The 12,942-nt window shown below is 39.3% G+C and overlaps 1 protein-coding gene and 1 long non-coding RNA gene across 10 annotated transcripts in view; one reads left to right on the forward strand and one right to left on the reverse strand.

Moving 5' to 3' along the window:
* Positions 1-12,942, forward strand: part of LOC106745013 — a 106,161-nt gene that overhangs the window by 9,695 nt on the left and 83,524 nt on the right. The gene's annotated exons all lie outside the window — the stretch shown is intronic.
* Positions 1,308-12,942, reverse strand: part of LOC106745017 — a 45,669-nt gene continuing 34,034 nt past the window's right edge. The window contains exon 3 of the long non-coding RNA XR_001374502.1: positions 1,308-1,949. This is a non-coding gene — a long non-coding RNA (uncharacterized LOC106745017). The remainder of the gene's footprint in view (positions 1,950-12,942) is intronic.

Consider the following 12,942-nt stretch of genomic DNA (forward strand, 5'->3'; position numbering starts at 1 on the left):
GGGGGGGGGGTGATAAGCGAACAATTACATTATCGGCATGTGATAATAAGCGGCAGCCAATTAGCTATTCAGCGCTCTTTATGCCAGCTACGCTTTCGCTGTCACGCGTTCCTTATCGCCAACCTTCGCGAGGACGCGAAAATAACTCGCCCTTGACTTTGTAACGTCTTGCGCGCGGACTTGAAACACGCGAGTTGTAAAAATGTAATATTTCAAAGCGCGCGAGAAACAAAGCAGAATCAAGGCCCCAGCCGTTCCGAAGGATTCGCGTTTCTTCACATCTCGAAACGTCACCCGAGGTCGGCGGTTTTGATGGGGGGTTTTTTTTTTTTCTTTCCGAATCGAATAGATATTCTTCATGCGGAGGAGCCGCAACGAAAATCGATCGCGCGATCAAAAATTTGTCTTTAGCGCGATCTCGATCCATTTCCGAATAATAAGTTACAAATTTATTTTAATGACGAAGAAATTATGCGCGTCTGGCTCTCTAAATTTCTTGGAGTGAAGTTTCACTCGGAAAGTGGAGTGGCAGTCGCCGAGTCGCTCGAATTCGAACGATTGTTCACTTATATAGAGCAGGCATGGGAGCGACTTACTTTTCTCACATTTCTTAACTTGTCTCGAAACGTCCCACTTTTTCTCATTTTTTACTCACTCGATTTAAGCTCTTTCAGAAGAAAAGCTCGATTGCAAGGAATCATGTTCAATGACTAGCTTCTTTAAAGATAAGACAAAAGATTCAACGAAGATAGGAAGTAACAATGACTCCGAAGACACAACGTTCGCAGAGTGAAGAATTGTGATTTTATTTTTACGCTGATCTTATCAGCCTTGTCAGAAAAACAGACAATAACCGTCGTGAACACAGCTGGCTGTGTTCTCTTTAAATTACACAGTGGAATCGTTTGTCCATGATTTGTCTATATTTATCCATTCATAGTTCTTGTTTGTCCGCCAAGTCATTTATCAAAATAAGTTACTTACAAACGAAACTAAGAAAACAGACAATGACTATCAGAAACACACCTGACTGCATCTCCTTTAAATTGGATATTTTTGAACATTATTTCTTGAATATTATTCTGAAGAAATTGATTGACTAGTCTGTTTCAACAAAAACAGTCTAGTTTCAAAAAAAAAAAAATCTACAATTTAAAAATATCCTTTTGCTTCTAAAATTTGTTTGACGGAAAGATCTGGGATGTTCCAACGTCCTGGAAATATATTACAATGACCCAAGTATTGTTTCAATTTTATTTAATTAATATGTGTAAAAAAAACACAAATAATCTAATTTTTTGCGAAGAACTTCATTGTATCTAAATATGCGCCTAAAACCGAGTTTAAAGTCAATTTTAGGTTCCATAATGTAACTTTTCTGTTCTCCAAAATGTAAAATTTGCCCTTCATTGACTTTCAGAATGATCTATTTGCACACGTAGAAAACGCCGAGTGATCACGTTTCCGATTCGGAGAGGCGCGGCAACGCGCAAGAAGAGCGTGCGGACGGGAGTACCGCTCATGCGACGTCGCGCCCGCGGATTTCGGTAATCGGAAGCGGAACGAGATGCGGTCGAACGCATTGCGGCCTTAATGAAATTCGTTACGGTTCTCTTCTCGCAACCGTCGCGGCGGATCCAAGTTCAAGGTCGTTATGGTCGGCAGCACCGTTCCGCAACTCCCAGCGGATGGTATCGACGCCGTTCGCAACTCCTCCGGACTGTTACCTGCGCGAGGAAATATCACCGTGGCCACGTGCCACCGTGTCACGTGTCCGGCACAGTCGTGGCTCGGTAAATAAATCAAACGCGACTGCGCTTCTCGCGCGCGCACGTCGCACCGTTGAAAAAACATATCTTATTCCCCACGAGCGCGCGAATCTTCAGATGTTGTTGAAACGCAGCGAGTTCTCCCATCTGGTAAATTTCACACCGATCGCCGAATGTTTTCTGAAATACATATTTTTCATGAGCGCGTTCCGAAATTCACTGACTGTACTGACGGTATTATTGCTGAAATCATCATATTTCAGATATTCCGAAATTACTGGTAGACTGTGATAACATTGAAAATTGGAAGGTATTTGTAATATCATGCAGTATTAGCAAACAACGTGTTTTCATGATAAACATATTTAAAACGTATTTAAAATGTAAAAAGTGTGTAAAAGTGATTTTGAGATTCCCAGGTAGAACAGAAAATAACGATGACGTCAAAATGACGAAAAAATGTATATATATTATTATAAAACTCATTTCTCGATCCTTTCTTCATATCGTTTTTTTGACGTCATCATCATCGTTTTACCTGGTTTATGGCCAACTGAACACCGATTTTAGTCGATGCATAATTATATGTATATTATTATGCATTTTGTTGAAAATAATTTTCAAAGTTTATCATCGGATGATGATAATGATGATGATAATAAAAAGATAATTCAAATATTTTAAAATTAATGACAAAATCAATGAAGACCATTTGATATTAATTAAGACTATGTGTAAAAAATAATATTGAGAATGTATGCACTGAGAGAAAAATATTTGGTATTTGTAACTATAATCATTATAATAAAAGAATTATTGTCAGCAAAACTAATTTTCTAATAAGTATTACTATAATGTTAGTGATAATAACCTTACATGCATGTTGTACTATTATTTTTGTAGTTAAAGCTATAAAAAGATTATGATTGGCACCGAAAATAATTATAATTTCTCCCAGTGTCGTAGCCTTTCTATCAGATAAAGAATTCTAAAAACATTTAAATTGTCATCGCCATATGCAATATTGAACTTGCACTACTTCGGGATAACGTGTGATATCAGCCGAAAGTCAACAGTTCGCTAGGGCATACTTTCGTTAAAAAGGTAATACATTTTACTAGGTTGCAGCTGAAAACGATTTCGGAAGGCAAAAACGGTACTATCAATTATGATTTTAAAAAATTGCTTTTTTTTCACTTTTTGTTTAAAAAGTAACCGAATAGTGGAAAAGTTGAGAAATTCGGGGTTTTTGCAATTTTTCCCATTCATCCGTGGAAAGAAATCGAGAAAAACTGTGAATGGAAGAAACCCAAAATTTTTTCCGAGTCTTTAAAACTATACTATCAATACTATCAGCACATTTCGGGGTGCAGCCGATATTGTCGACTTCCTCGAGCGTTTTTAAGAACTTGTCGCTCGATGGACGAAAAGAACGGACGAGCGAGTATCGTTTTATCTTATCGGCAAAATTGTTAAAACGGTCGTACGACACTTACGTAAGGCGTGAATTTATTTCTTTTTACGAAAAATAAATTGTCTCGCAACACGAGTGCGTCGTCAAGTCGAGATAAACAGCGTGTGCGCCTCTAAATACCAAGCGTTCGTTTCTACTCGCGGATGCCGAAGCCTCGAACCATGAGAAAATTAACGAACGTATCTCTCTTTGAAGATTCTCCCAGAAGAGCTCGCGAACCGATGATCTTGAGCGTTTGTTTAATTGATAAAGCAGTCTCCAAGAGATACCCGGTTTTTTTCTTCTTTTCTCATTCTTAAACGCGCGCGAGAGTCGATAATCTCGACTTCCCGGAATTTTACAACGCTGAGAAATGACGAGTAATATTTATCTTCGCCTAATCTACACCGCGAGATTAACGGCACGAGATTTCCGGGACCCGGCTAATAAACAATTGTCGGGGCGCGCGCGAGAGCAGGAAGCCGCCGAAATGATTGCAGCAATGAACAAAAACAACTGACTCACTCGTTGCGCCGTGCTTAACAGTGTCCGCAGTGGGCAATTACGCCGAGGCGCGGACCTTTAGCATTTCGCTCATTAACGGAAGCATGATTCGCCGAATAAATCGCGGTGACGTCACACCGCGAGACGATGAGTCCCGAGAGCAACGAACCGCTCTCATCCGCGCGTTTCATCCCGCCTCGCCTCATCTCATCTCATCTGGTATCAAAGTCCGGGCACCCGGAGATTCTCCCAATGACTTCCGTGTTATCCTTCGAAGCTTATTCATCGGAGATTTTTCTGGAATCGACTGATCGGAGACGTCGACGGGCTCGCCGATCAGTTTTTAAGAATTATCGCAAGTGGCGTTCGGTATTCAAATTGTTCATTATCGGTATTGACACGATGGAGTACCGGTACTGCGGCGTGTGTGCAATGAATCACATGAGAGTAATGAAAATAAAGTATACAATGAATCATGACAATACACGTGTTAAGTAGAGAGCGTATCGAGCAAAGTCCTACAGCTGACGTAACATTACGACGTAATATTACGTACAGGAATTCCCTCACGAAATTCACCGACAATCGGTGCGCGTGCGTTAAATGTAAAATGAAATAATCCTCGTTGTTCATCGCTTGTCGAGTCGACATTCCCCGTATTAATCGGATTCTCTCGAAGGACCCGTGAAGAATCTCGGGATTGTAAATCTCTCAAAAACTGTACAAACCGTCGTTTTACCTTGATGCCACAGGTGATTATTTATTGTCATTTTATTCAGATTGAATTTTAAAGAAAACTTACTTCAGGATTATATAATGTTCGATTATCTCAATATTTTCACTCCTCGTAGTCTTTATTAATCTGTTTTTAATTGGAATTGAGGAATTTTCGATCGGATTTATAGACGCTTAAGGAGAGGGAAAGAATGATATTATAAGAGCGAAGACAACAGTTGCGTGTCCAATAATATTGCGTACTAATAAATATTTAAATTTGATTATTTGATAAATAACAAGATTGTACGTGAATTGAATAGAGGCATTTACAGGTGTTAATCAAGATAGGATCTGCTGTCTAAGGATTGTTATTAGACGCACAAACTATAGCACTTGCAAGACTTACGCTAGATTCTAGCGCTGGCAAATGATTTGTCTCATTTCTAGAGTTAAGAACATAATTATAGATATTCGTGGACCGTTGTTCGACTCGACTATTTGGATGAATATCCTCTGTTGTGCGAAATAATTCCAGGTACACGCATATTGACGAGTAATCAGTGATTCACGAAGCTATAATTAGCCAATGATTGACTTCGACTTGGATATTTCTCTATTCTCGATAAATTCATCAAACGTCAAAAGAAAAAATCCTCTGTATAATAAATCATTTGATCTAAAAATATACACGGAGAATATATTATAGTAAAAATTACCACAAAATTTTGTAATGTTAGATTTTATAATCGGAATTATAATTGACATTTTGATGTGTGTTGTAATCTTTAGTGGTGTACTTCATTGTATACATCGCTAAAGGTCACAATATATATAATAATTTCAGTCACAATTCCGGCATGGTCTAACATTACAAAATTTTGTGATCATTTTTACTACAATATTTTCTGCGTGTACGATGTATCGTAGCCCGTGTCCCGATGTCCTGCTTCCTTTGTCCTCGCTACCTGCATCGGTCAGCCAGGACGAGACGCGATCAGCAATACGTTATATATTTTCGTGCGTTAAATCATCTATTATATAGAACGAGAGACAATAACTTCGAAATATAAGAGAAAAAATCACTGAACAGAAATTGCAAGGATATGATGCGGTAGTCATCATTTCGAACACCTTCTATAAAAATTAACTTTTTTTTTTCATCTAGCCTTCATCTAGTTAATAAAATATTTTTCATTTTCGAAGATATTCAAGGTGGTAATAGTTATTGTCTCATTCAGTATACAGATTGTTTGACGAACTTACTATAAGATAGAGAGAGACCCGAGTCTAAATTTCGGCCGGCATTTATAAACCGCCATCATTTAACAAATAATTATGGCTTTGTGAATCTCTGATTATTCGCAAATCTATGCTTATTTCATGTATCGAGAAACGTCGATCCAGTTTAATAACAGGGCGTAAATATATAATTAATTATGCTCTCAATCGAAGGTAAATTAAATGATTTACAACTATGAGTATCAGTTTTATGACCTGACGATTTTAACCTCTTCAGGGATGAATTAAAAATTTTTCATTTCTGATCTGCTCTAATAGAGCGCACAAAAAACAAAGATACCTTATTCGCGAACCGATTTTGATACGTAGCCATCATGGCCTACTTTGATAATGTTTAATTTTTAAATTTCAAAAATTTCTGTAATTATAAATAACGGTAATTTTTTCAATAAAACTAAACGTACACATATGTGTCAATATCCCTGAAGAGGTTAATTTATATATCTGGCGAGTTTTTATTTTTTGCATCTAATAATATTTTTCCGGTTGTGAATTTTACTTTATTTATATCTGTCAACACCTGCCAACATCTGTCAACCCTTAATTTTTATTTAGTCTTAATTTTACAGAATCCAAATTTCAATCTGTATTGATACGCAGCATTATTGGACACTCTACTGTTATCTTCTTTATAACTTCCTCTTTATCTGTTATTTTTTTAATTTGTTGAGTGCGCAGCAATTCAGTGAGATATATAATCGCTGAGGGCGAAATACTTTGAGCTTGTAAGTCAACCGGTGAAAGAATAACTTCTTGAAAAATCGAAATCACACAGTAGACCGTTCTTAAGATACGTAAAAGAACATGAATATTAGTATCCGTCGCAATAATTGATAAATGCTATTTTTATTGGGAATATAAGCCGAAAAAATTCGTCGAACGAAAATATGTATCCATAGCACTTAAAAGGTTACAAGCTTCAAATCTTATCGAAATTTCCATTAAACAAAACAAGAAGATTAGAAAGAATATAATTTTCTGTTTTAATTAGCCATAAAAATTCCATTATATACATATTTACTCGTATTATTTAATATTTATTTACTGCTTATTTGTTCGTTCTCACATATTATCTGCAATATGTCACCATTACGATTCAATAACTATTAATATCTTTTGCCCATTGAAATTAAGAATAAAGATTAAATCCAATGGATTATTGGGATAAATGAATTATAGTTTCGAAGTTTCGGAAAAAAATTACCGTTATTTATAATTACAGAAATTTTGGAAATTTAAAAATTAAACTCTGAAAATTTCCTTTCTGAAAGATCTCTTCTGGAAAGCTCTTTGTATATTGGCAATAAATTTTCCTGCACGGATGAAATGCAGGCGGGTGCTGAAAATTGTCTACAGTACCAGCAGCCTCTGCGACACGCCACTTACACCAACTATCTATTCTTTATTAATCAATCGCCTGCGAATTTTCTTTTTCGTGGACGACAAGAATGTTCTTTATTTACTTTTCAAGGCATCTTTACGCTACTGTACTTCGTCCGAAATTCGAAACAAGACTATGCCTCCAAGACAGAACTGTTCCAGAATGACCGTTATACCAACACAAAGGAACATGAATGTACACACTATAGAGTATAACGTCTCTATAGGGTACGTAAAAGAAATATTTCAGCTATTTGGGGGCCTAAAAAGACGGTAGAAGGGACGAACCGCGCGGCACCGCTCGGCGCTTTACCTGCTTGACGGTAATGAAACCGTCTGTAGCTACGTTAATTCTTCGAACTTCGTTCTAAAACTCAAGCACGGGTTAAAATATTAAATTACGCAAAAAAAATCGATTTTTTTTTACCCATTACATGAGGTGCCTCCCTTAATTATACGTACTTCCTCGTTCTTTTTAAACTTGTTAACGTATTATATATTATTATATTATCACACAAAGATATATACATTTAAGTGTTTTGTTAGTTATTTAACATTTCATTTGGCTGCACAGATTTTGAGCTCCTCAAAATTGAATAATAGCATGATATTTTGCTAATAATAGCATAATATTTGGCTCCTAAGAATACTGATAACATGACCTCGTTTTTGAAATTTTCATATCGAAGTAGTTAATCGAACGACACTTCGACGAACGTAATCGTTCGAATTAAAAAGACTGTCGACAAATTTAGCGTATCGAACCGTAAGTGGGATGTAAATACCACCTTTATTCAATAATTCCGAAGTGAGTTTTTCAAACTCAACGTGGAAGAAAACGACGATGAGTATCTCGTCGTCGTCATCACGGTGGGACAATAAGCCCGTGTAACGTTGTATCTCAAGATTCTTCCTCGAAGTTCGATGGAATCTACAGGATTAACGCAGGAATCGAACTTCGGCTCGCGTCCGATAATTCAGAGACCGCTGTCACGTGACGGTCGTTACGTAACAAATGGGAACGGCATTCTCGTCTTTGACACGACTCCTGTGTCAAATCCGCGTGAACACGCGTTCGCACGTGCGAGCAGGTAGGCTATTCCTGTCCTGGCCAGATCGGACAACTGATGATCTCTCGCGTGCGTGCGCGCAGAAATTTCCATGAAAATCATCGCGTTCCGGTGCACGGGAGCGCCCGCCATGATGCGATCCGAGGCCGATTACGTTCTCGTTGTATTACGTATCATCTCGAAGGAAAGCCATCCTGCTGTTACGAAGTTAGGTAATCGATCGACCGCCATCGCGGGAATCCATCCGCATCCATATTCATGGTCGCGCGGCTCGCGCTTATCGTCGGCCGGCGCGGAAAACGACGACGACCCGCGAGATAGCGAAACTGTGTCCTGGAAAGTGCAGAGAGATTACGGCGATGACGGTCGCTCGGAAAAGCGACTCGTCCTTTTTCTTTCACGGAGAGTGACTGGGAAATCTCGCGCAGAGAGAGAGAAAGAGAGAGGGAGATAATATACTCCTCGGGAGAAAAATTCTGTTTTCTTTCCGCGGAAAGAACCTGTACGGAACAGGTTCCGATTGGTATGCGTGCATCCTGTACTCTTGGCGAAGTCCTCTCTAGTACACGCGAATAACGACGGCCTTCCCAACAGACGTTTCCAACTGAATCGAGAACTGAAACTAGATCCGCTTCCGCGGAGCTCTCCGTTCGTCGGTGGTGTCGCGAGTACATCAGCATCGGCGAGATACGTTAACGCGCCCACACAAGGATGCGGGAGCAATTATGCGCGGAAGGTCGTCTACGGCGCGTTGCTTGATCGTCGGTTCGGCGAAGAAAAGAAAAAAGGAAGAAACGGTGGCGGTCGTCCGCGCGCGCAACGATAAATGCGAGTCACGTATCGTCGAATACTATCCGGCATGCATCCGTATCTGAATGGAGTCATTAGATGCCTCTCAAGGCGCCTATTAATCCGCTGATATAGCCGTCTCGCGGTTTTCGACGTCGTCGATCCGACAGTCCGGTCACGAAATCTGAGACCGCCGCGCCGAACGAACTGTCCCTCCGCCGAGTTCGAGCTTGTTTTCGCGCGAGGATTAAGTTTTTGTCGAGCGAACGGGGCGGGTGGGGCGAGAGGGGCGGATGATAGCCGGGTAATAGCCGGATGATGTTGATGCGCGAAATATTCATTTATTTATTTTAATATCTGCTCGTGAAATAACGCTCGATTGCACTGCCGGGCGAAATTTCACCTTTTATTTTGCATCACGAGTGCGGATTGTTATTTCTGATGTGTTTCCGCCCGCTGAACACGAATCGAAACTGGGCTATCGCAGTTAAACTTCACAGTTTCGATAAAAATGACGTGAGAGAGACCGAAAATGATTTTGATAATGTTGTACACTGGTGGCAACTTTTCTTCTTCACGAGTTTTCACGACATTATAACACCAACTTGCCTTTCTCCTTTTAATTTCATTAATGCCACGCGAATATGCCAACTTTGAGCTTTAAAATGCAATTTGTTTCGTTTCAATATGATTTTTCGTTGTCGAGATATAGTCATTTTGAAATAGTTTCTCTCCCATGTGATACAGGCAAAAAGATATTTTATTCCATTCTAATATTGCATTACGTGGAAAATAAGTGTTTTTGTACTTACATAATATAATCGGATTGTACTGAGTCAAAAATATGAAATTGACAAAACGCAATACAATAAAAAGATTATTTAATCTTATTCCTACATCTTAAGATATAGATATTTAATTAGACACCTTTATATATTTTTGCAGGTAAGTTTTAAGGATTTTTTATCGTTGAAACGAATCCGCAACTAAAATCGCTTTACCACGTCACATTTTTTAGCTATTTTTGCGCTAAAATATCCAAACGTGCTATTTTTCTGCACTTTTAAGTTCAAATATCTAAAGAATGTGACGTGATAGAGCAATTTTATTTTCACCGACAAAAAATCTATAAGAATCATCTTGTCCAAATCGTGATCTAAGGTCCGTGTCGGGCAGAGTCAACATAAAATTGAATCCAATTAACTAAATTAATCAATTTCAAAAGTCCGCGAAACGTGGCCACCAGCGTTGAAATGTCAAAGTTTCTCAAGGCACGAGGAGCCGAGAACTCAAAGATCCGCGGAAGTAAAAACTCTCGAGTCCAAGGACTCCGCGAGCCGGGGATTTCAGAAAAGACACCTCAACATTTCTTTCCGCGCCGAAGGACTCGGGAATCCGAGGAAGCGAGTGTCTTAGCGTCTCTCCCCGCGACGGAGATAATAGTACTCATTCTTTTAATAATCTACCGACGACCCACGATGCCTACGACGTGGAGTCAATTTCCGAATAATCGCGGCACCGTGACATCCTTCAGCAGCGGAGCTAACGATCGTCGAGTCTCCGATGATTTTCCGTCCTCCTCTCGCGTCGTCACCCGTCCTACTACCTTACGCGCACGATCTGCGTCGCTTTCATCAGCCGGAAAATTCAAATTGCGATTCACTCGACGATCAGAGTCAGACGTTAACACCGAGCTTCCGGTCGGCTTCACGCTCGCCGGCTCGCGGTGCAAACGGAACTAGTCCGCAATGGGTATCGTCGCCCGATACCGGGACTGGTTTATCGTGAATGGAAACCGCGTAGTCTGGTTCGCGCGAGCGAACTCGAGCGCGGCGCAAAAAGAAAAGTGGGCCCCGTGGACCTTCGTCCGGTCAAAAAGTCTTCCGTGTCCGTGCCCGGAACGGGTTTCTCATTGAGGATTAAGTGAAAAAGATCCTTGAACAATGGCGCGTATCGGCCACGCTGATCGGCTCCCTTCAGGGCTACCAACTGGAGCGTTGCGTTATTTTGACGGAGACGATGGATGACAATGACGATCGGCTCTAATTCGGATCGCCGATCCAACTCCTTTCGCGAGTGACAACGAAGGATCCGAGAATTTGACAGATAATCGACGTTTCCTCGTCCGAAAATTCACCAGGATGTCTGTTGCTTAGGACTGGGAAAATCCAAGAATTCTTAGGGAATTTTAAATAGACATTTGTCTGCAAGTCGTATCATCGCGTTCATAGACAAATATTGTATGGTTTTTGCTGAATTTTGTTTAATAATCTTTTCTTTATTAAGAATCACAGGAGAAATAATTCCAGATTTTTGGACTTGATTTTTATTTGGACTTAATTGTAATTTTAATTAATAAGGAATAGCGTTATATAAGTAGGTGTAGGTGTAAACTCATTAACATTCTGCGTATATACATATTTAAATTTGTTTTTAAAGTTTTATTTAATATGTAAATATTAACACTTCTTTTAAAAAAATAATCGATTTTTTTTAAATATCTACGTATAACGATTTCGTGTTAGGCGCAATTTAGTTTAATTAAGACAGATATTTATTTTAATAGATTTATTAAAATTGTATTTTAACCGGTTATGCGTTACATAATTTTTATTTTAGTAACTTTTGAAAATAAAATTTAGAATCAATATAGAACCGTAAAGAGCTAGGTTGTCTTAGTGCTATTAAAGTTAACAAATTTTATACAATATGCAATATAAAATATTTATTTTTTAGAGTCTCTACAATTTCTTTCAAAATTTTTCGAATTTAATCATTGAAACTCGACTGATTCTTAATTTTATTTCACGATTTATAAACTTTTATGAATGGAAAATATTAAGGGGCTTTGCACAATAAATACATATTCATTTGCAAGATACATTTAAAAATACTTTCATTTTATGTGGAAGTTTTAACAAATTGTCTGGAAAATCAGGGAGAAGAATTGTGAGAGAATTTTTTTTCCGGCTTTGAGCAGACACCGTGTTCACATTCCACTAAACATTTCGAAGTCCGCGGGATCGAATCTGTGTGCTTTTCGTCCGATACGAATTACCTTGCGGAGGAGGAAAACTCGACTTTCGGTCGCGAGCGAGCGAGCGAGCGAAACATAAATCGACGTCGAAGCACGTGTAGAGTCTAATAGCAGCGTTAATTGCGCGCAATTAAGCACGCGACGTTGTGTCCCTTTGTCGTGCACATTTCCAGATCACGGGGCCGCATCGTAATCGCCGCGTTTCACCTTGACGCCGCTAAAAGCGAGACGAGACGAGCCGGCGGCAGCAGCCGCCGCGGCGGTGTATTAAACGCAGATTGAAACAATTGCCCCGTGCCGCCGGACTTCTTCGTAAGCGGATCGCGACCTCATCCGATCGCTCATCATTGTTCTCCCCATATTTTTTATTGTAAATTATGCATGAGAAGAGAGAGAGAGGCACAAAGGCCGAATCCTCGCGTGGAGACAAAGTGATTCGTCGGTTGATGACGGCTCGTTATCCGGCTAGGTGTTAATTTGTAATCGGGCTTACGTGACACACGCCGAAATGCTATGGAAATAAATAAACGAGCGCGAGGACAGTCAGACATCAAAGACTGTCATTCTGTGACGGACGGAGCTCGGCTTTTCAGTGATTAACGTTTTACGTCCATAGACATTTTATACACTAATTACACTATTGTGTCTCGATGTGACATATCCCAAATAAAAGAGTTATGGGACGCTATATCAATTAGAGATTATACGTATATTATATGATTAATAATTACTTCATTAATAATATAATAATTAATAAGTTAATCATTTTTCTCGTTCTAACCTAATTTTAATCTTACTTAATTTGTGTGTGTGTGTATGTGTGTGTATGTGTGTGTATGTGTGTGTGTGTGTGTGTGTGTGTGTGTGTGTGTGTGTGTGTGTGTGTGTGTGTGTGTGTGTGTGTGTGTGTGTGTGTGTGTGTGT

This window comes from Dinoponera quadriceps, unplaced genomic scaffold (genome assembly GCF_001313825.1).
Source record: "Dinoponera quadriceps isolate SergipeBrazil2010 unplaced genomic scaffold, ASM131382v1 scaffold717, whole genome shotgun sequence".
NCBI classification, from domain to species: Eukaryota; Metazoa; Arthropoda; class Insecta; order Hymenoptera; family Formicidae; genus Dinoponera; species Dinoponera quadriceps.